The 19,674-nt window shown below is 42.9% G+C and overlaps 1 protein-coding gene across 2 annotated transcripts in view; it reads left to right on the forward strand.

Annotated features, from left to right (window-relative positions):
• Positions 1-19,674, forward strand: part of FRMD4A (FERM domain containing 4A) — a 366,806-nt gene that overhangs the window by 97,690 nt on the left and 249,442 nt on the right. Inside the window, exon 1 of one of the 2 annotated variants that reach the window (XM_040248508.1) lies at positions 16,959-19,307. The exons of the other annotated variant lie outside the window; for it this stretch is intronic. The gene's annotated coding sequence lies outside the window, so the exon portion shown is untranslated. Of the gene's footprint in view, positions 1-16,958; positions 19,308-19,674 lie in introns of those variants that run through there. 2 annotated transcript variants of the gene reach the window in all.

Genomic DNA, 19,674 nt, shown 5'->3' on the forward strand with positions numbered 1-19,674 from the left:
TTCAAAGAATGTCATATTTTTCTATGTGTATATAGAAACAGATGTGTAATCAATATCTAACATCACAAAATCAATTCTACCTAAATTTTTGTGCACTCCACACACACATATCTAGTGTAATTGTAACCATTTCCTAAGCAAGTGTGGAAGAAACCAGAGAATACAGTATTTCTTCTTCAGCACCCAATCAAATATCACTTTGGAAATTAAGAGAAACCTTCTAAATCTACGACAAAGCCACCCAAAGCAAGATATCTATAAATGAGCTATAAAGATACCAAGTAGAATGGAACCTGGGAATTAGGGGACATTTGGACTTCCCTGATAGCCCAGTTGGTAAGTAATCCACCTGCAATGCAGGAGACCCTGGTTTGATTCCTGGGGCAGGAAGATCTGCTAGAGATGGGATAGGCTACTCACTGCAGTGTTCTTGGGCTTCCCTTGTGGCTCAGCGGGTAAAGAATCTGCCTGCAATGCAGGAGACATGAGTTCGATCCCTGGGTTGAGAAGATCCCCTGGAGAAGAGGAAGGCTACCCACTCCCATATTCTTGGGCTTCCCTTGTGACTCAGCTGGTAAAGAATCTGCCTGCAGTGCAGGAGACCTGGGTTCGATCCCTGGGTTGGGAAGATCACCTGGAGAAGGGGAAGGCTACCCACTCTAGTATTCTGGCTTGGAGAATTCCATGGACTGTATAGTCCATTAGGGTCACAAAGAGTCAGACACAACTGTGTGACTTTCACTATCAGTTAAATATGTATTTGAAATCCTTTGTGTGTGTGTTTTGTTTTTACAAGGCCTGTTTTACTTTGTTTTACAATATTCTTTTTTAAATTAATTTTTATTGGCATATAATTGCTTTACAATATCATGAACAAATGAATCAGCCATGCATATACATATATCCCCTTTGGGGCTTCCAAAAAAATTGGGTCCTTTGTAAAGACATGGATGGACCTAGAGAGTGGCATACAGAGTGAAGTCAGAAAGAGAAAAATAGATGCCATATAGTAACATACATCTAGCAAAAGGGTACAGATGATCTTATTTGTTTCACAATAGTCTTGATTGAGATCCATGCCTCACACTTAGCATGGTTCCTTTATCACCTGGTCCGGAGCTTTGCCAATAGTAGACATTCTGTAAACATCAGTAAAATGAATGAATAAATGGATGAATAAGTCACTCTCAAAGCCTCCTTCCAAAACAACGTTGGTGCCCCAGTTGGGGCTAGGATGGGGTCACTGAAACTAGAAACGTCATTTGACATGCATTAATTCAACAAGAATTTACTGAGCTTAGTCTGTGTCAGTATCATTCAAGGCTCTGAGATACAACACAGAACAAAGTGGCTAAAATCAATGCCTTCAGGAAATCATCTAATATGGAGAAACAGACAATGAACAAATCATCAAACATATTATGTTAGGAAATGGTGAGTACAAAGGAGAAAAATCAGTAATCAGGGAGAGAATGTGTTGTGGGCAATTTTAGAACAAGGATCTCCTTTTTTTTTTTTTTAATTTTTTAGAGTTTTATTGGAGTATGGTTGATTTACAATCTTGTGTTAGTTTTGAGTATACAGCAAAGTGACTCAGTTATAAACATACATATATCCACTCTTTTTTAGATTTTTTTTTCCCATATAGGTCATTACAGAGTATTACGTAGAGTTCCCTGTGTTATACAGTAGGTCCGTATTAGTTACCTGTTTTATATGTAGTGGTGTCTGTATATCAACTCCAGTCTCTCAATTTATCCTCCCCTTTCCCTCCTGGTAACCGTTAAGTTTGTTTTTACATCCATGACTTTATTTCTATTTTGTGAAATTCTAATAGCAGATGAGTCGATTTCTCCCCACTGGAATACTGTGGACTAAAGTAGTAGCAACCACTTTCCATAGAGTGCTTTATAGTTTACTATGCTCTCTTGTACGTTTTGCTTAATTTATCTCCCTTTTTATTGATGATAAAACTGAGGGTCCGAAGCTGGTTAAACAGTTTAGCCAGAGCCATACACCCAGTGGGGATGGTGCCTGGCGCTGGCTTGGCTCTCCTGTCCCATCTGCCTGTGGTACGAGGGGTGCGTCTCTGTCACTCCTGCCAGCTTGGGAACCGAGGAAGCCTGTAACGGTGTGTTTCTGTTCTGCTCAGAGTTGCTTTCTCGTGAGGTTTGATATTTACACTTTCTGGGTTTGGATTTTTTTTCTTCCCTAGGGGGAATAAAAGTACAATGTGTGCTTATTATTAAAAAAAAATGTTTTTTTCAGAGTATTAAGATACAAAAAAAGAGAGGAATTGGGTAAAATCAAAGAATTTCCCAACAATCCATCCCATACTTATAAATTTTGAATCAGGTCCTAGCTGCCACAATTGGTGCCACACACATTTGTCATCTGGGCCATCGCCTGACTTGTTATTCATTAAATTCAAGCCACTACTTGGTGATGAGAGTCTTTATCAGATAGTATGACTCATTCCTGCTATACTGAATTTTTTAAAATTTCATTTATAATTTCAATTAAGTTTTGAGAGCTGAAACTTCAGTAGGCCCACAGAGATGATTCTTTCCCCATTTAGAATTATCCAAGTATAAAATCTCACAGAAAATTTGTCAAACATAGAGCTTTCATTTTAAATCCACTCAGCCACTGTTTCAAGAGAGTCTTAAGATCATGGCCTGCTTTTTTTTTTTTTTTTAATGAAAATGAGGAGAATGTTTTTCTTCATCCCCTAAAAGCAAGTGAACAAACAAAAACAGCATTAATCAACAAATATTTACTGAAAACCTAGCATCATTTTATTAAAATGCTGACTCAAAACTAGAGAAAGATATAAATGTGGGAAGCAGATGGAGAGGTTTGAATTCCAGTTTTGTTTCTCATTGAGTAACCTATGCAAGTTAGCCACTAAACCTCAGTTTCTTCTTCTGTGAAGTGGGCATAACACCTGCTTTGAAATGTCATTACAGGAGTTAAATGAAACATAGACTGTTACATGTCTGGCACATAAATAGATAGTCAATAAATGGAATTATTACAGGGCCATTGAATGCCAATTATACACCCGTTGGCCCTTTCCTCCAGGGCAATGAGGACTTGACTTGGGCTACAAGCTCCCAAAGCGAGGGGGTGGACAGGGCTAAACCCCAAGAGCAGCCAAAGGAGCAATGAGGTCCAGGAACTGGATGAACACAGCCTCAAGAAGTGAGGAACCATCCAGAAAACCCAAGAGAGAAGGCAGAAACCAAAACCAGAGTGAAGAGTCTGGAGTGGGGACCAGGCAGCTTGAACTGTGTGGTTGAGTTGACAGAACTGAGAGGAGCTCTCTGAAACAGTCTACAGTGGGAGGGTTGGGGGGCTTGTGGGGGGGTGTGTGGATAAGATGAAACCTTCTAGAGGATTCCAGGCCAAGCTAGGTCAGGCAACCTTTGAAGATGAGGAACTCAATAAAAGCACAGCAGACTTCTATCTTGGAGGGATCTGCATTTCTAATTGACCTGCAGTCAGCACCATTCCAGATAGTGTTTACTTCTCAAAGTCCATGCCTTCAGTGCTGCTTAAAAGTCAGACAATGTTACGTTTGTTCTCTGAATACAAATTACTAGTGTTGGGAACCCATAGTGGCTGAGCCAGCCACCCAAATGGAACTCTTCGTTGGTGGTACTTGCTCCCTGACTCCGAGACTCAGAGGGAACTCAGGGTCAGGAGTCCATTTGCCCACCCAGGGAGGGCTTCTCACCTGCAGGATCACAGGTGGTGCCTAGCCCCTGCAGGGACACCCACCCACTGTGTCACAAGGAGGCCACCCCATTGGTTAGCAGCTCTGAGTTACAAAGTCACAGTGAAGTCTGCACTCTTAAAGCCCCTCTGTCCTCACAGGGATCTAGTTTCCTGTACCAGCACTTAACACATCACATCTCCCTGAGATCAATTCTCCAGGTAGCTGGCTCCTGCCTTCCCTCACCAGAGCTACTCTTTCAAGGACTAAACATCACTGTTCCCTTCAATCACTGAAGTTGGCCCTGAAAGCTTTGCATCCCTAATCATTTTCATCTTGACACAGTTAAAATTGCAAGCATTCATCTTAAAATGTAGCCCATGAAATTAGACTCAGTAATTCGCATATGTTCTGAATATATAGGTCCTATAAACCCCTCAGTTAACACTCTGGTTTATTTTGTTTACTAATATTGCACTAGACTTTGAGCCAACCCTGTAACACTCCAGGTTCCTAATTAAGTGTGTCATCAACAAAAATCAGGATTTTTTTTTTAATACTAACTGCTTTTTTTCATCCTATGTATATGTAGTTGGTTTGGTTAAACCCATATTTCCTGTTGTTAAATCCATCATTCTCATAAAGCTTTTCAGACCTTTATGAATTCTGCTTTTTAGCTCCCTTTTACATTTTGGTCATTTTGAAAATCTGATAAGAATTCTTCATAATTTCAACCAAGGGATTACTAAAAATAGTTATCATGTATATATCTGTACATGAACAAGGTTCTGTGCCACACAACCAGGGACCAATAAAACTCTTATTAGACTACAACTATTATTATTTTGAGTAATATTGAATGCCATTGATTATTGATATTAGTCAATAATATTAATTTAGCATACTGTTGATAATGGTTTTACTGTCAGTACTCATCACAGGCATATTGAATACAGTTACTTAATATTTAGTGTATGATTTCATTAGTTGACATTCTTTGCACATGGTTATTTTATGAGTTATGAAGTTGCCCATGGTAAAGGTATACTCCTATTTGTTTTAATTTTTATTTTATTTCAGATTTTTATTTTATATTGGGGCATAGTTGATTAACAATGTTGCTAGTTTCAGGTGTACAACGAAGTGATTCAGTTACACATATACATATACCCTTTTTAAACTTTTTTTCCCATTCAAGTTATTATAGTACATTGAACAGAGTTCCCTGTGTTACACAGAAGGTCCCTGTTGGATATCTATTTTAAGTATAGTAGTGTGTATATGTTAATCCCAAACTCCTAATTTTATTAGATGTGTTGTTCAGTTGCTAAATCGTGTCTGACTCTTTACACCAGGCTCCTCTGTCCTCCACTATCTCCCGGAGTTTGCTCAGATTCATGTCGTTGAGTTTGAATAAGCTCTGGGAGTTGGTAAAATGGACAGGGCAGCCTGGCGTGCTGCAGTCCATGGGGTCACAAAGAGTCAGACACGACTGAGCAACTGAACTGAACTGATGTCCACTGAGTCAGTGATGCTATCTAACCATCTCATGCTCGGCTCTCCCTTCTCCTTTTGCCTTCAATCTTTCCCAGCATCAGGGTCTTTTCTAATAAGTCAGCTTTTTGCATCAGGTGGCCAAAGTATTGGAGCTTCAGCATTCATCCTTCCAATGAATATTCAGGGTTGATTTCCTTTAGGATTGACTGGTTTGATCTCCTTGCAGTCCAGGGAACTCTGCAGAGTCTTCTCCAGCACCATAATTCAAAAGCATCAATTCTTCAGTGTTCCAACTTCTTTATGATCCAACTCTCACATCCATATATGACTACTGGAAAAACCATACCTTTGGCTATACAGACACCAAGATACACTCCTTTTTGAATGTTTTCAGACCTCATGTTACAATTATAGAATTCAGGTATATATGAGGAACTTCGTAAAATGTTTCACTGAAACTAAAGTATACTCTGTCAATTAGCCTTAGCAAAATGGAAACCAGGACACCTTTAGAACAGGAGGTGTCCCCCGGTGCCTTCCCCTTCTTGGGCACAGCAGGGGCCGCAGCTGAGTCACTTGATAGCTCTTCATCTTGCCCATGGCCATCTTCTCTTTTGCAGGATGCAAGTGTGCCCCAGGGAGGTAGAGAGGTGTTGGGTATACATATGGTCAAGCCTCATCTCACCTTCCAGACTTCTTTACCCACTCATTACAGTCTCCTCTTGGTGGCTCTGCCCTCTCTCTCTACAATCCAACTTCCACATGATATACCTCCCTCCTGGCCACAGCCGTTCCCATCTCATAAACTGTGTACTTACTCACTTATTTATTTATTGCCTGCCTCCTCCACTAGAATGGCAGCTTCATGAGTGGAGGGACAGGATGACTGCCTCAATTTACATTCCCACCAACAATGTACTAGGGTTCCTTTTAAAGGCTGTAGTTTGGGGGCGGGGCGGGTGCTTGTTTGTTTTTATTTGCATTCCATGAAGAAAACTAACAGTTCATCTCTGAGTTTGAAAATTTCAGCCAGCAGTTTCCTCTGGCTGAGGGAAAAGGTATGCTCAGCAAGCTATTCTTTTTAAAAGTCAAATTTCTGAGACGTTTTTCCTTTTCTTAAAGTTTTCTTAAAAAGACAAATTTTAAAACTACTAGATTTTTGCCATGAAACTCCCAGAGGCTTATAAGTAGAGCATTCTTGATAAATGACGCAGTGGCTACTGGTGCAGGCACAGGGCAAAATGGGGTGATACAGCTGTTTTGTTACAGATGGTGCCCAGCTGTCTATATGATTATTTACTGGTTCCAGTGGCTGTTGGGCTCAATAAGAACGTTCCTATAATTTGTTGGAAAAAAATTATGTTATTTGCCATCAGTTCAGTTCAGTTCAGTAGCTCAGTCGTGTCCAACTCTTTTCAGCCCCATGGACTGCACCATGCCAGGCCTCCCTGTCCATCACCAACTCCTGGAGCTTACTCAAACTCATGTCCATCGAATTGGTGATGGCATCCAACCATCTTACCCTCTGTCGTCCCCTTCTCCTCCCACCTTCAATCTTGCCCACTATCAGGGTCTTTTCCAATGAGTTAGTTCTTCACATCAGGTGGCCAACGTATTGGAGCTTCAGCTTTAGCATCAGTCCTTCCAATGAATATTCAAGACTGATTTCCTTTAGGATGGACTGGTTGGATCTCCTTGCAGTCCAAGGGACTCTCAAGAGTCTTCTCCAACACCACAGATCAAAAGCATCAATTCTTTGGTGCTCAGCTTTCTTTGTTGTCCAACTCTCACATCTATACATGACCCCTGGAAAAACCATAGCTTTGACTAGATGGACCTTTGTTGGCAGAGTAATGTCTCTGCTTTTCAATATGCTTTCTGGGTTGGTCATAGCTTTTATTCCAAGGAGCAAGTGTCTTTTAATTTCATGGCTTCAGTCACCATCTGCAGTGATTTTGGAGCCCAAGAAAATAAAGTCTCTCGCTATTTCCATTGTTTCTCCACCTTTTTGCCATGAAGTGATGGAACCAGATGCCATGATCTTAGTTTTCTGAATATTGAGTTTTAAGCCAACTTTTTCACTCTCCTCTTCAGTTCTTCTTCACTTTCTGCCATAAGGGTGGTGTTATCGGCATATCTGAGGTTATTGATATTTCTCCCGGCAATCTTGATTCCAGCCTGTGCTTCATCCAGTCCAGCATTTCTCATGATGTACTCTGCATGTAAGTTAAATAAGCAGGGTGACAATATACAGCCTTGATGTACTCCTTTCCTGATTTGGAACCATTCTGTTGTTCCACATCCAGTTCTAACTGTTGCTTCTTGACCTGCATACAGACTTCTTAGGAGGCAGGTCAGGTGGTCTGGTATTCCCATCTCTTGAAGAATTTTCCACGGTTTGTTGTGATCCACACAGTCAAAGGCTTTGGCATAGTCAATAAAGCAGATGTTTTTCTGGAACTCTCTTGCTTTTTCAATGATCCAGTGGATGTTGGCAATTTGATCTGTTTCCTCTGCCTTTTCTAAATCCAGCTTGAACATCTGGAAGTTCATGGCTCACATACTGTTGAAGCCTGGCATGGAGAATTTTGAGCATTACTTTGCTAGCATGTAAGATGAGTGCAATTGTATGGCAGTTTGAGCATTCTCTGGCATTGCCTTTCTTTGGGATTGGAATGAAAACTGACCTTTTCCAGTCCTGTGGCCACTGCTGAGTTTTCCAAATTTGCTGGCATATTGAATGCAGACTTTCACAGCATTATCTTTTAGGATTTGAAAGAGCTCAATGGAATTCCATCACCTCCACTAGCTTTGTTTGTAGTGATGTTTCCTAAGGCCCACTTGACCTTGCATTCCAGGATGCCTGGATTCAAATCTGCCTCTTTCTGGGTGTGAACTTTCAGCAAGTTACTTAATGTTTCTGAGCCTCATTTTCTGGATCTATATAATGGAAATTGTCCAAGCACAGATTGGAAAAGAACTTCTAGACATGCAGCATTTCATAACGGAGTGAGTTTATTAAGAACAAACAGCAGAAATAATGTGGGCACTGCGAGTGCAGTGGGCCAACCTCCTGACAGACCAAGAAGAGTCAACCATTTTTTGTGGGTTAATAACCAATTTTTATAACCTCAAGACAAAGAAAATTCCTGCTGGAAGGTTGGCAGTAGGTGATTGGTTAGGGTGCCATAGAGTGACTACTGGGGTGGGCATTTTTGCCAAATTGGGGGTCAGGAAGACTGCTGGCAGTGGTCAAGGGGGCTTTTGGCAACAGTTACAAAGGGGCTCAGCCACCTTCAGAGGTGGCCTTGGTTCTGGGCTCCGCTTCTGTGGCCTTGGGGCAAGGCCTCCCACCTGTGGCCTTGGGGCTGGACTCAACACTTACTTGCAGTGTTGCTGCAGGAATTAAAGATGATTCACATAATGTTCCTGGTGCCATTCAATAAATAATAGCCATTATTATTATTATTGTCTGATCCCAGTTTAGGTTATAACCATTTCCAAGGGAATTTTCTTTGCAAATAGCACAGAAGGCATCCTCTGAAGATTCTCAAGGTAGTTTCCTTTGTCTCTGCTGTATCCACCCTTCTACTGAGAACTCAAGGCCAAAATTGCCCTCAAGCGTCCTCACCTCTGGCTTCCCTGGTAGCTCAGCTGGTAAAGAATCTGCCTGCAATGTGGGAGACCTGGGTTCGATCTTCCTGAGTTGGGAAGATCCCCTGGAGAAGGGAATGGCTATCCACTCCACTATTCTAGCCTGGAGTATTCGATGGACTGTTTAGTCCATGGGGTCCCGAAGAGTCGCACACGACTGAGTGACTTTCACATCCTCAGCTCTGCCTGAGAGCAGCTATTCAGACCACAGTGCTCATTTCTTTATTTTTCACTTTTGAAAGAGTGAGAAAGAGGGTGGAATCCAAGAAAGCACCCTTAAGTGTCTTCCCAAGACCCCATTCAAGAAGAATATAAAAGAATATAAACCAAGGAAGAACCTTGTGTTTTGGAAAGTCAACATCAAAATGGTTTAGAGTTTACTAAGTAGAGACTGAGAGGGGAGATGGAAAAATATCCGTTTCAAGATAGAATTTACAGCTGCAGGATTATTAAGTGTTTTCATCAGGCCTCCATGAATGCTTTTAGGAATCTTTAGAACACAGTGCAGAAGTTCCACACTGCCAACAGTGCATATATGGTGCACAATTCGCCCTGGCTCATTTATGAGCAACGGAGCTCATTTATAGCTTCAGATTGACTATAATTTAGGCCACTTTTATTAAAACAATTATAGGGAATTGCATATAAACACTGATCAAATGCTGTTTCCTACCATCACAGATGCTTCTTCTGTTTTTTATTAGCTGAATGGATTCACTTTAAAAAATCTACTGGATAATGATCATAATGCTTAGCCAAAAAATGGTGATAAAGCAACATTAAATATACTGTCTAAAGATGAACAAAGTTGGAGGACTTCAAATAAAATAAAAACAAAAAATAAGCACCACCATGATTCCTACCTTGGAGGAAATCCTGAGTGAGGCATGCAGACAAATGCAGAAATGGTTACAGTTAAAGTGGGTAGAGGCAGACAAATGCAGAAATGGTTACAATTAAAGTGGGCAGAGATATGCATAGGCTATTATAGAGCAAGAGAGTGTTGTTAACCAAGGGTTTATTATAGAGCAAGAGTGTGTTAACCATAACCAGGTAGGCAACAGGAGGGTAGGAACTACCTCAGAGTGTGTCCCCTGTCATGTCCCAGCCCAACCAGTGCCTACTGGTGAATATATCAAAGATCTTTGACTTTACCCCCAGGTATGAGAGGAGATTTTTTTTTTCTCTCATAATGGAACAACATGACCATATTTCATTTTTGATATGGAAGAAACCATTTATAAAGAATTTCCATCAGAATTAAATTCTTTTTTTTTAAAAGGTTCTTTTTGATATAAACCATTTTAAAAGTCATCATTGAATTTGTTATAACATTGCTTCTGTTTCACATTTTGGTTTTTTGACCAGGAAACATGTGGGATCTTAGTTCCCTGACCAGGGATCAAACCTGCACCCCCTGCATTGGAAAGCAAAGTCTTAACCACTGGACTACCATGGAAGTCCCAGAATTAAATTATTAAATCTACAATTCTACAGGCAAGAATCTTTATTCCTTCATTAAGTTCATCCTTTAATGAATATTTGTTGAACATTTGATATGTGCCAGGGACAGTTCTAGGCTTGAGAGAGTCAGCAAAAAAGAAAAAAAGACATAATCCCTCCTCTCCTGGGAGGGATTGATAATGAACAAAACACACAAGTAAATAAGTCATATAGTCTGTTAGAAGGTGAGAAGGGCAACCTAGAGAAAAAGAAAAACAGGGAAGGGATGAGGGTGAAGGGCAGAAGCAGGAGAGTGAGAGGAGTTACTTTCTTAAGAAAGATGGTCATAGATCGTAGTGAGTTTGTCATTTGAAAAACTAAATCAGCACTAAGAAAAAGAAAGAAAACTTACTTCCATGTCTCATTACTAGAAAAAAAAAAAAAAGATGGTCAGAAAGTCTCTCTTTAAGAAGGTGACATTTGAGCAGGGACCTGGAAAAGGTTTGGACTTGATTGCATTGATATCTGGGGAGCTGCATTCCAGGCAGCAGGCCATGCAAAGGTCCTGGGACAGACGAAGTTTGAAGGGTCTGAACAACAGTGGGGAGGCCAGGGTGCCTGGAGCAAAGCCAAGGCCACAGTGGCAGAAGAGTGATGCTCGCTGACCAACAGCATCAACATCCTGGGAACTGATCAGAAATCATAATCCAAACTTATGATTGCCAGGGAGGAAGAATGGGGAGAAGGGATAGTTAAGGAGTTTGGTATGGACATGTACACATTACTATAATTAAAATGGAGAACCAACAAGGACCTACCGTATAGCACTTGGAACTCTGCTCAATGTTGTGTGGCAGCCTGGATTGGAGGGGAGTTTGGGAGAGAAAGGAAACATGTATATGTATGGCTGAGTCCCTTCACTGTGTACCTCAAACTATCACAACATTGTTAATTGGCTATACCCCAATACAAAATACAAAGTTAAAAAAAAAATAAATGCAGATTCTTGCACCACCAACCCAGATCTATGAAGCAGATCTATGAAGTAGAAACTCTGTTGTGAGGTGACGGGGTTGGGGGCAGTTTGCTGGAGAAGGTGAGACCCAGGGGATCGGTTGTGATAAGTCTTCCAGGTGATCCCAATGCTGGCTTAAGTTTGAGAACCACTACTTGAGTGCTAGATCCTGAGCCCTCTTTCCCACTGTGGTATCTTTTCTGGACAGTCTCATCAAGTGCCATAGGTTTAAATGCTCTGTGTGTACAGTTCAGTCACTCAGTTGTGTCTGACTCTTTGCAATGCCATGGATTGCAGCATGCCAGGCTTCCCTGTCCATCATCACTCCTGGAGCTTGCTCAAACTCACGTCTATCAAGTCGGTGATGCCATCCAATGATCTCGTCCTCTGTCATCCCCTTCTCCTCCTGCTTTTAATCTTTCCCAGCATCAGGGTCTTTTCCAGTGAGTCAGTTCTTTGCATCAGGTGGCCAGAGTATTGGAGCTTCAGCTTCAGCATCAGTCCTTCCAATGAATATTCAGGATTGATTTCCTTTAGGATTTCCTTCCTCTGTGTACAGGCATTGCCAGTCTTTTCCCTTTTCCAGCCATATATCTTTTTGAGTTCTAATCTTGCATATCCAATTCCCATCTCAGCAAACAGCCTAACCAACTTCCTGTTTGAAGCAGAACCCTAGAAATCTGCTGCACTGAGCCCACTTTATTTATGACGTGAACTATAGCGAATTCTTAGCCATTATAACTTAGGGTAGGTCTGATCTATACTTGATGGCAGAAAAAAAGTCATCATATCACAAGTCATCGCTTAATGACAGTTTTCAGCCCCATCTCAACTCCAGGAAACTGAGTTGCTTTCTCCCCCGGGGCACAGGGGCCTCTGTTCTCTTAAATCCTGGGCCCCTTCCCCCAACACTGGCTCATGGTTCCAATACATTCTTTTTGCTTGCTTGAGAGATTGATGATTGACGTCACTTGCACAAAAGCCTTCTCTATTAGAAGTCTCAACTGAAAGAGAAATACTTGCTGAAAATTTTTTCCATTCAATTTCACAAATATTTCTCTTAATACCCTTTCATAATGCGGTGATGGGCCCACAAGTAACAAATACTAAGTTCTCGCTGATAGACACTGTGTTAGGAATAAGGGAAGTAATGCCTCCTAATTCAATACTTTACCATTGGACGGTGAGTTGAGTGAGGGTCGATAATCTCAACTCTGAACTCAGACTGCTTAAGTTTGATATTTAGTTGTTGCTTACTTGTCCTCTGTAGGATCTGAGGTGGGTTATAAACCATTTCTCTGCCTTATTCCCTTCCCTCCAAATGGAATTAATAATAGCACTGACCCCCCAGGGTTGTTGAAAAGATTAAATGAGTTGTTGTATGTAAAGTGCATAAGCAGTATCTGGCATTAAGTGCCAAGACTTAACTATTGTTAACACATATTCCGGAGCAAATAAACAGAAAGGGCTTGGTGAGAGAGTTAACCTATGTCCTTGAGTGTACTTCTGATGTACACCAATTTTATAATATGGTACTCACTGTGATACAGCTGCTCCCAGGGCTGCAAATGACGTTAATTAGCTTGTGATGCTTTGATTGATTCTTGTCTGTGTTTCACGAGACTTGCCCTGGGTTTTTGCTGCCCTGAGTTGAGGTCATCTAAATCAGGATTCCCAAACAGGAAAAATAATAAGCAACAATTTCATGTAATGAGAACATAACAAGATTATAAAACATAGCTATTTTAAAATAGCATTGCTATTTAAAAAAAAATAATGACATAAAACACAGCTATTAGATGAGTTCTTCATATACCCCAGGGACTGTGGACTTAAGTGCTTGCTATCAGGCCAGGAGAGGAGATATAATTCTTTTTGATTGAAGTGACTCAGAATTGGCCTTTAATTGACCTGGGAGTAAGAAGAAAAAAGGACTGGGTATAAAAATATAATCAGGTTTACTTAAAGCCAGTCAAGGACTTTAACCTGCCCCCAAGGAGTCTTGCTTTATCCTCAAAATCTGGTGAAAGTGTAGAAAGAAAACATGCCGCTTTTGTTCTCCAGAAACATGAATGGAATGTAAAACAATGTCTATTTGGCACAGGTTAGGAACTAATATGACAATACAACATACTACCCTCTTCCTAGATGCCTTCCAAGCGTGACTCAATGCATAACTTAAAAATTAAATTTATTCATTGTTGTCTGTGCTGGGTCTTCATTGCAGTGAATGGGGCTTTTCATTGCCACGTGTGGCCTTTTTCTAGTTTTGACGAGTAGGAGCTACTCTCTAGTTGCGGTGTGCAAGCTTCTCATTACAGTGGCTTCTCTTGCTGCAGGGCGCAGGTTCTAGAGGGTGCGGGCTTCCTTGAGTGTGGTATACATGCTTAGTTGCTCTGCAGTAACTAAGAGATCCAACCAGTTAGCTGCTCTGTGGCAACCAGTGATTGAATCCATGTTCCCTACACTGGCAGGCAGATTCTTAACCAATGGACAGCCAGGGAAGTCCCTCAATCCACAATTAAAAGTGTATATCAAAGTAAGTGCATGGCCCTGCTCACTGAGATTGCCTGTATATGTCATGTGTATTAGCATGTAATGGTCAAGCTTGGAAGAAAAGAGCTCAGAGTCACAAAAGGATGACTCTGAGGAACACAGTCCCTTCAGCTTGTTATTTCACCTTTTAAAACCCCAGGTTCCTCATCTGTAGAAGAGAGAGAGAAATAATTTCCATCTCATAGGATTCTTGTGATGATCAAATTAACTAATGTTTTGGAAAGTTCTTAGCATGGTGCATGGTACAGGATGTATATACTCAAAATAATGTTAGCTATCAATTGTGATCAGGCGTATGGTTTTGGAAATATTTAATATCTATTGAATCCATGGCCTTAATAAGGCTAGAGAGAGAAATGATTATTAGGCCGGTTTTTCAAAAATATTTATTCGGCTGTGCTGGGTCTTAGTTGTGGCACACAGGATCTTCGATTTTTGTTGTGGCATGTGGGGTCTAGTTCCCTGACCGGTGACAGAAACCAGGCTTCCTGCACTAAGAGTGAGGAGTCTTGGCCACCAGGGAAGTCCCTATCAGGCCAGTTTTAAAGGTGAAGAAATGGGTACCAAAAAATTAAGAAACTTGTTCAAGGTCACGCTGCACCTTCAGAGCAGGATTCTAGGGCTGTTCCATGTTACAGGTTCCTACAGAAGGATTATGCAGCCCTGACTCAGATCCACCCCATGCTGGTGTCTGTCCTCACTGGGCAGATACACAAAAGAAAGAGTGGGGCCCATCTTTCTCCTCCATCTGTGCTACTCTGGCTAAGATCCAAGTTGAGGCATCTTCTCCTAACTGCTCCATGTATTGCCCTGAGCTTGTTAGGAAAGCTATGACTTCAGATTCCAGAGTTAAGAACCAGGTACTTTCTATTAGAGAAGAGTATATAAATTTTGCTCTGCAACTTTGGGCATTAAAAAAAAAGTCATATTAGTTTACTCCTCTGCTGCTACTACTGCTGCTAAGTCACGTCAGTCGTGTCCGACTCTGTGCAACCACATAGACGGCAGCCCACCAGGCTCCCCTGTCCTTGGGATTCTCCAGGCCAGAACACTGGAGTGAGTTGCCATTTCCTTCTCAAATGCATGAAAGTGAAAAGTGAAAGTGAAGTCACTCAGTCACGTCTGACTCTTCGCCACCCCATGAACTGCAGCCTACCAGGCTTCTCCATCATGGGATTTTCCAGGCAAGAGTACTGGAGTGGGTCGCCAGTGCCTTCTCCATTACTCCTCTAAGCCCAATTAAATCTATGTCATTTCTCACCAAGATGGCAGGAATGTACTCATTTTCTCCTCTCTCCCAACTCACATTCGACCTCATGACATAAAAAGGGTCTCTTGTCATTGGTCCAGCAGAGATGCCACTGAAATGCTCAAGGACCTGAGAACAAGGTCCATTGTATATTGTTGTTCAGTCGCTCAGTCATGTCTGACTCTTTGCAACCCCATGGACTGTAGCCCACGAGGCTCTTCTGTCCATGGAATTCTCCAGGCAAGAGTAGTACTAGAGTGGGTTGCCATGCCCTCCTCCAGGGGATCTTCCTAACCCAAGGATCGAACCCAGGTCTCCCACATTGTAGGTAGATTCTTTACCATCTGAGCCACCAGGGAAGCCCAAGAATACTGGGGTGTGTAGCCTCTCCCTTCTCCAGGGGATCTTCCCGACCCAGGAATCGAACCAGGGTCTCCTGCGTTGCAGGCGGATTCCTTACCCACTGAGCTCCCAGGGAAGCCTCCCTGTTATGTGACTTTCATTTGTTTGGTTGCGGCAGGCCTTAGTTACGGCAGGCCTTAGTTACGGCATGTGTGGTTTCCCTTGCGGTGTGTGGGCTCTCTAGTCGTGGTACATGGGCTCTAGTAGTTGCAGCCCGCCGGCTTAGTTTCCCAGTGGTAGGTGGATCTTAGTTCCCCAACCAGGGATCGAACCTGAGTCCCCTGCATTGGAAGGCAGATTGTTAACGACTTTACCACCAGGGAAGTCCCGTTGAGGTCCATTTTTAAAGCCAAAGATTCCATGTCTAAGATCCTTTGCGGTGCCTAAGACACACCTCCTAGAATTTGCTACCTTTACCAGTGTCTTCATGCTACCCTGGCAGATGAGCAGCGCCCTCTTGAGGCACTCTGTAGACACGCAGCAAGGGTCTTTCCATTTGCTGTACCCCTTTCTTCTTCCTGGTGTGCTGTTGCCTTTCTCCACCCTTTTCTCCATCCCCCATTTGCAAGCTTCAGAGCACCTCTCCTCTACTGGAGACTTCAACTCCTTTCAACACAAAGCTCCCTAGCTCTGTATGAGAATCCCACGTTATCAGGTCTCAAAATCCTGCTTGCCCTCAGGAACAGCCAAAGGAAAGTATTTCTCCTTCCTTCTGAATCTTCCCCGGTACTGAAAGCAAAACACAAAGGCATATGTCCAGAAACTGGCCTTCCATGTTTCTTTTTTCAGTTTAATGCTTCAGAAAGCATCACATTTGAGCTTAAAATGGAAACATTCTCTATTCTTTTTTTTTTTTTACTTTACAATTCTGTATTGGTTTTGCCATACATTGACATGAATCCACCACGGGTGTACGTGCATCTATTCTTTCATCACAACCACAGGTTAGGGCTGGCCGATGGACCAACCCTTTGCCAAGGTCCTTTGATTTTTCATGTCTTTGCAAGAAACTGCCTGAATTGTCAGTGTTGGAATTGGCTTCTCTTCGGAAAACAAACCATTATAGAATTTGGACTGGCAAAGCTTGTCATCCATTAACTCCAAGGATCACTGCTGATGAAAAAGAGGATAGATTCCCTTCATATTTTCATTAACCTCCAGATAATTTAACTTAAAATTATCTCATTAATCTGGTTTAACCATGGCCAATTTCTCTCAGTACTTAAATTCTTCAAATGTAGTTTTTCCTTTTCTAAATTTTTATCCATTCTCAGTTTGGGGTCCAAACACAAAACACTTAGGGGGTAAAGAGAGCTGCATCAGGTACTAGCCCAGGCCTTGGGGTCAGAGTGAGAATAAAACACATAGAGGCTCTCATATGTATACATTAATATTGCCTGGTCCTGTTCTAAGTTTTTCACATATACTGATTCATTTAATCCTTACAACAACTCATTGAGGTTGGTAGTATTATGAGTCCCATTTCATAGTTGAGAAAACTGAGGCACAGAGAGGTTAAGACATTCCCAAGATTGCACAACTAGCAGGTGGCAGAGGCAAGAGCCAAGTCTGGAAGTCTGATATTAGTCTGTGCCTTTAACATGCAGCTGTGAGTACCAACCTTAGTTAAGAAGGAAATAAACAGGCTGATGATACAAAGAGCAGATGGGGAGGTCACTTCCCAAGTGCTTATCAGGGAAGGCTATCTAGGAGGCAGCACTTGAGCTAAAACCTGAAGGATGGCAAGGAGCCAGCAATACAAAGAGTGAGGGGGCGGAGGTGAGCATTCTGGGCAGGAGAAACAAGACACGCAAAAGCCAAGAAAAGAAAGAGCCATTCATGGGCAGAAAAGTGGCCTGGGTGGCAAAACCTAGCGAGGGACTTGGAGAATAACATGAGATGACGATGGGGTGGATGCTTCAGGAGCAGAGAGAAGCCCGGATGGTTGTAAGCAGAGATATGACATGATCGGAGTCACCTCTACAGTCACTGGCTGCTGGGGGAGAAACAGGGCGAGCGAGAACCAGGAACATAGGGGACCTGGAATCGGGTTATGGAATTCAAGGGGAGAGAGGTCTGGTGGAGGTCTCATGGCAACAGACAAGGATGGATGGATAAGGAAGGCTTGGTGCTCAGGACTTGTCAGGCATCTGAAGAAGTGAAGACTTCATTCCTAAGAGCCAGGGAAACCTGGATGGGTTTAAGCAAAGAAGTCCTGTGATCAGATGTGGGTTTCAGCAGAATGACTCTGGGTGGGGTGGAGAATGTGTTTGAGAGACAAGGCTGGGATCCAGTCAGGAGGTTGCTAGAGACACAACGGTGATAGGTGATACTCACTGACCAAGGCCAGGGGCATGGGTTACTCGTGCCACAGAGATTAACCACCTGGCACCAGGCACTGGAACAAATCAGACAAGGGGCTGGTCTCAAGGAACTTTCCAGAGCTCTTTATGAGGACAGGCTTGGTGATATCTTGACAGTGAAGAATGAATGAAAGGAAGGAGAGGAAAGGTCCTTCTCTCCCTGAGGGGAGAGGAAGGATGCTGTTTTGTAAGATAGGGAACCTGGAAAGAGGCTTTGCCTGTGGGTCAACTTGAGTTCAGCACAAACTGAGAGTTCCAATGGCCACAGTGGAAAGGCAGGAGGTGGATGTAGATGGAATCCCAAGACTCTTCTAAGAATGTAAACTAACAGTTGGAAGAGAAATGTTACCTTTAGACATCTCTTTAATCGCCACCTGCTAGGTGTTGCAGTCTAAACAAATCAGCACCAGAAATAACCTGCTTCTAAAGAATAATATTCCCCCTAAGGGCTTCAGAACACAAGGAGATGGATTTCAGTGGCAACAGGAAAGAACTGGGCTTTGCTTAAGAACAATCCCCAAGGACTTCAAAAGTACAGAAACATCCCTTTCAGCTTCCCATTACTCAGATTCAATCAAGTCCTCCAGCCAGGAGCACGGTGATCACCACAGCTTGAAATAAGGTGGTAGTCCTTATCATAGGTGTTAACTTTCCCTCCAACACTATCTGTACATGCAGTTTACCTTCTGTTGATTGACAGACCTCAAGCTGTCAGATATGTTTCCCAGAGATCTTTAGAGAATACACAAGCTGGGTCTGGTAAGATCAGCTGGGAAGACAGGATGTGTGAGATTTTTTTTCATTATAACATAAAGTTTGTAAGTTTTCACTCCTGCCAGTGCCCTGGAAATAATGGTGCCAGTACAGTAGAGTCCCCATCAAACCAAGGTGAACGGGGAACCAGCCCCTCCCTTGAAGGATGGCTAGGTGGATGAATGGATCCTGGGAATTCAAGGGAAGAGTGAGTTCTAAAGATTTTCCCTCTGAGACAAGCTGGCTTTTCCACCTTCACTAAGCGTGTGCTCCTGTCTGCTTCTCCCTTTATTTCATCAACCGTATTTTGACAATTCCTGAAGAAAAAAAGAAAAGAAAACGTGTCTAAGGCAAATTGAGCTCCTGAAGTAATAAACATTTAGACATACAGCGTGAATTGAGTTATTGTTCTCGGTCGGGATAGTCTCCCAGTCTGTTTCTCTTTTTTTGAAGAGAGACTGTGTCAGACCGTCTTCCTTCCCCGGGCTCTGAAGGGGAGTCTCCCCTCCGCAGTAATTGTTGCGAATTCTGACAATAGCCCACGACTAGGTTATCTCACAGGAACTTCCATTTCCAAAGAGTTGAAGGGAGATCAATGCAAGAAAACTGGACTAGATCGAGGGAGAAGAGCCGACCCTTCAGCCAAGTTTAACCAAGGTAGCCTTTTCCTGGGTCTCCCAGGTGGGAGGGGGGCCTGTCGCGGTGGGTTTCGCTGGGGTTTGCTGGGGACAGAGTCGGGGTCCTCGGGTCCGGAATCCCCGCTCTCCTCCGCACAGCCTCTGCTGTTCGGCGGCTGATTCAAGACCTAACTTTGTCCCGATCTCTTGCGAAGCAGAGAGGGAACCGGGGGCTCGGCCAGCTCGGCGGTACCGGGGACCTCCCGGCTGGGCTGGGGCTGGGCCCGGCCGGGCGCGTTCATTGTTGTCTCGGTGCGGGCGGCGCTCCGGGGCCCTGCGGCGGGCGCGGGAGGCGGCGACGCGCTCCGCCGCGCGGGGACTCGCCGCAGCCAGCCTATCGCCCGGCC

Source organism: Oryx dammah, unplaced genomic scaffold (assembly GCF_014754425.2).
Source record: "Oryx dammah isolate SB20612 unplaced genomic scaffold, SCBI_Odam_1.1 HiC_scaffold_10, whole genome shotgun sequence".
NCBI lineage: Eukaryota > Metazoa > Chordata > Mammalia > Artiodactyla > Bovidae > Oryx > Oryx dammah.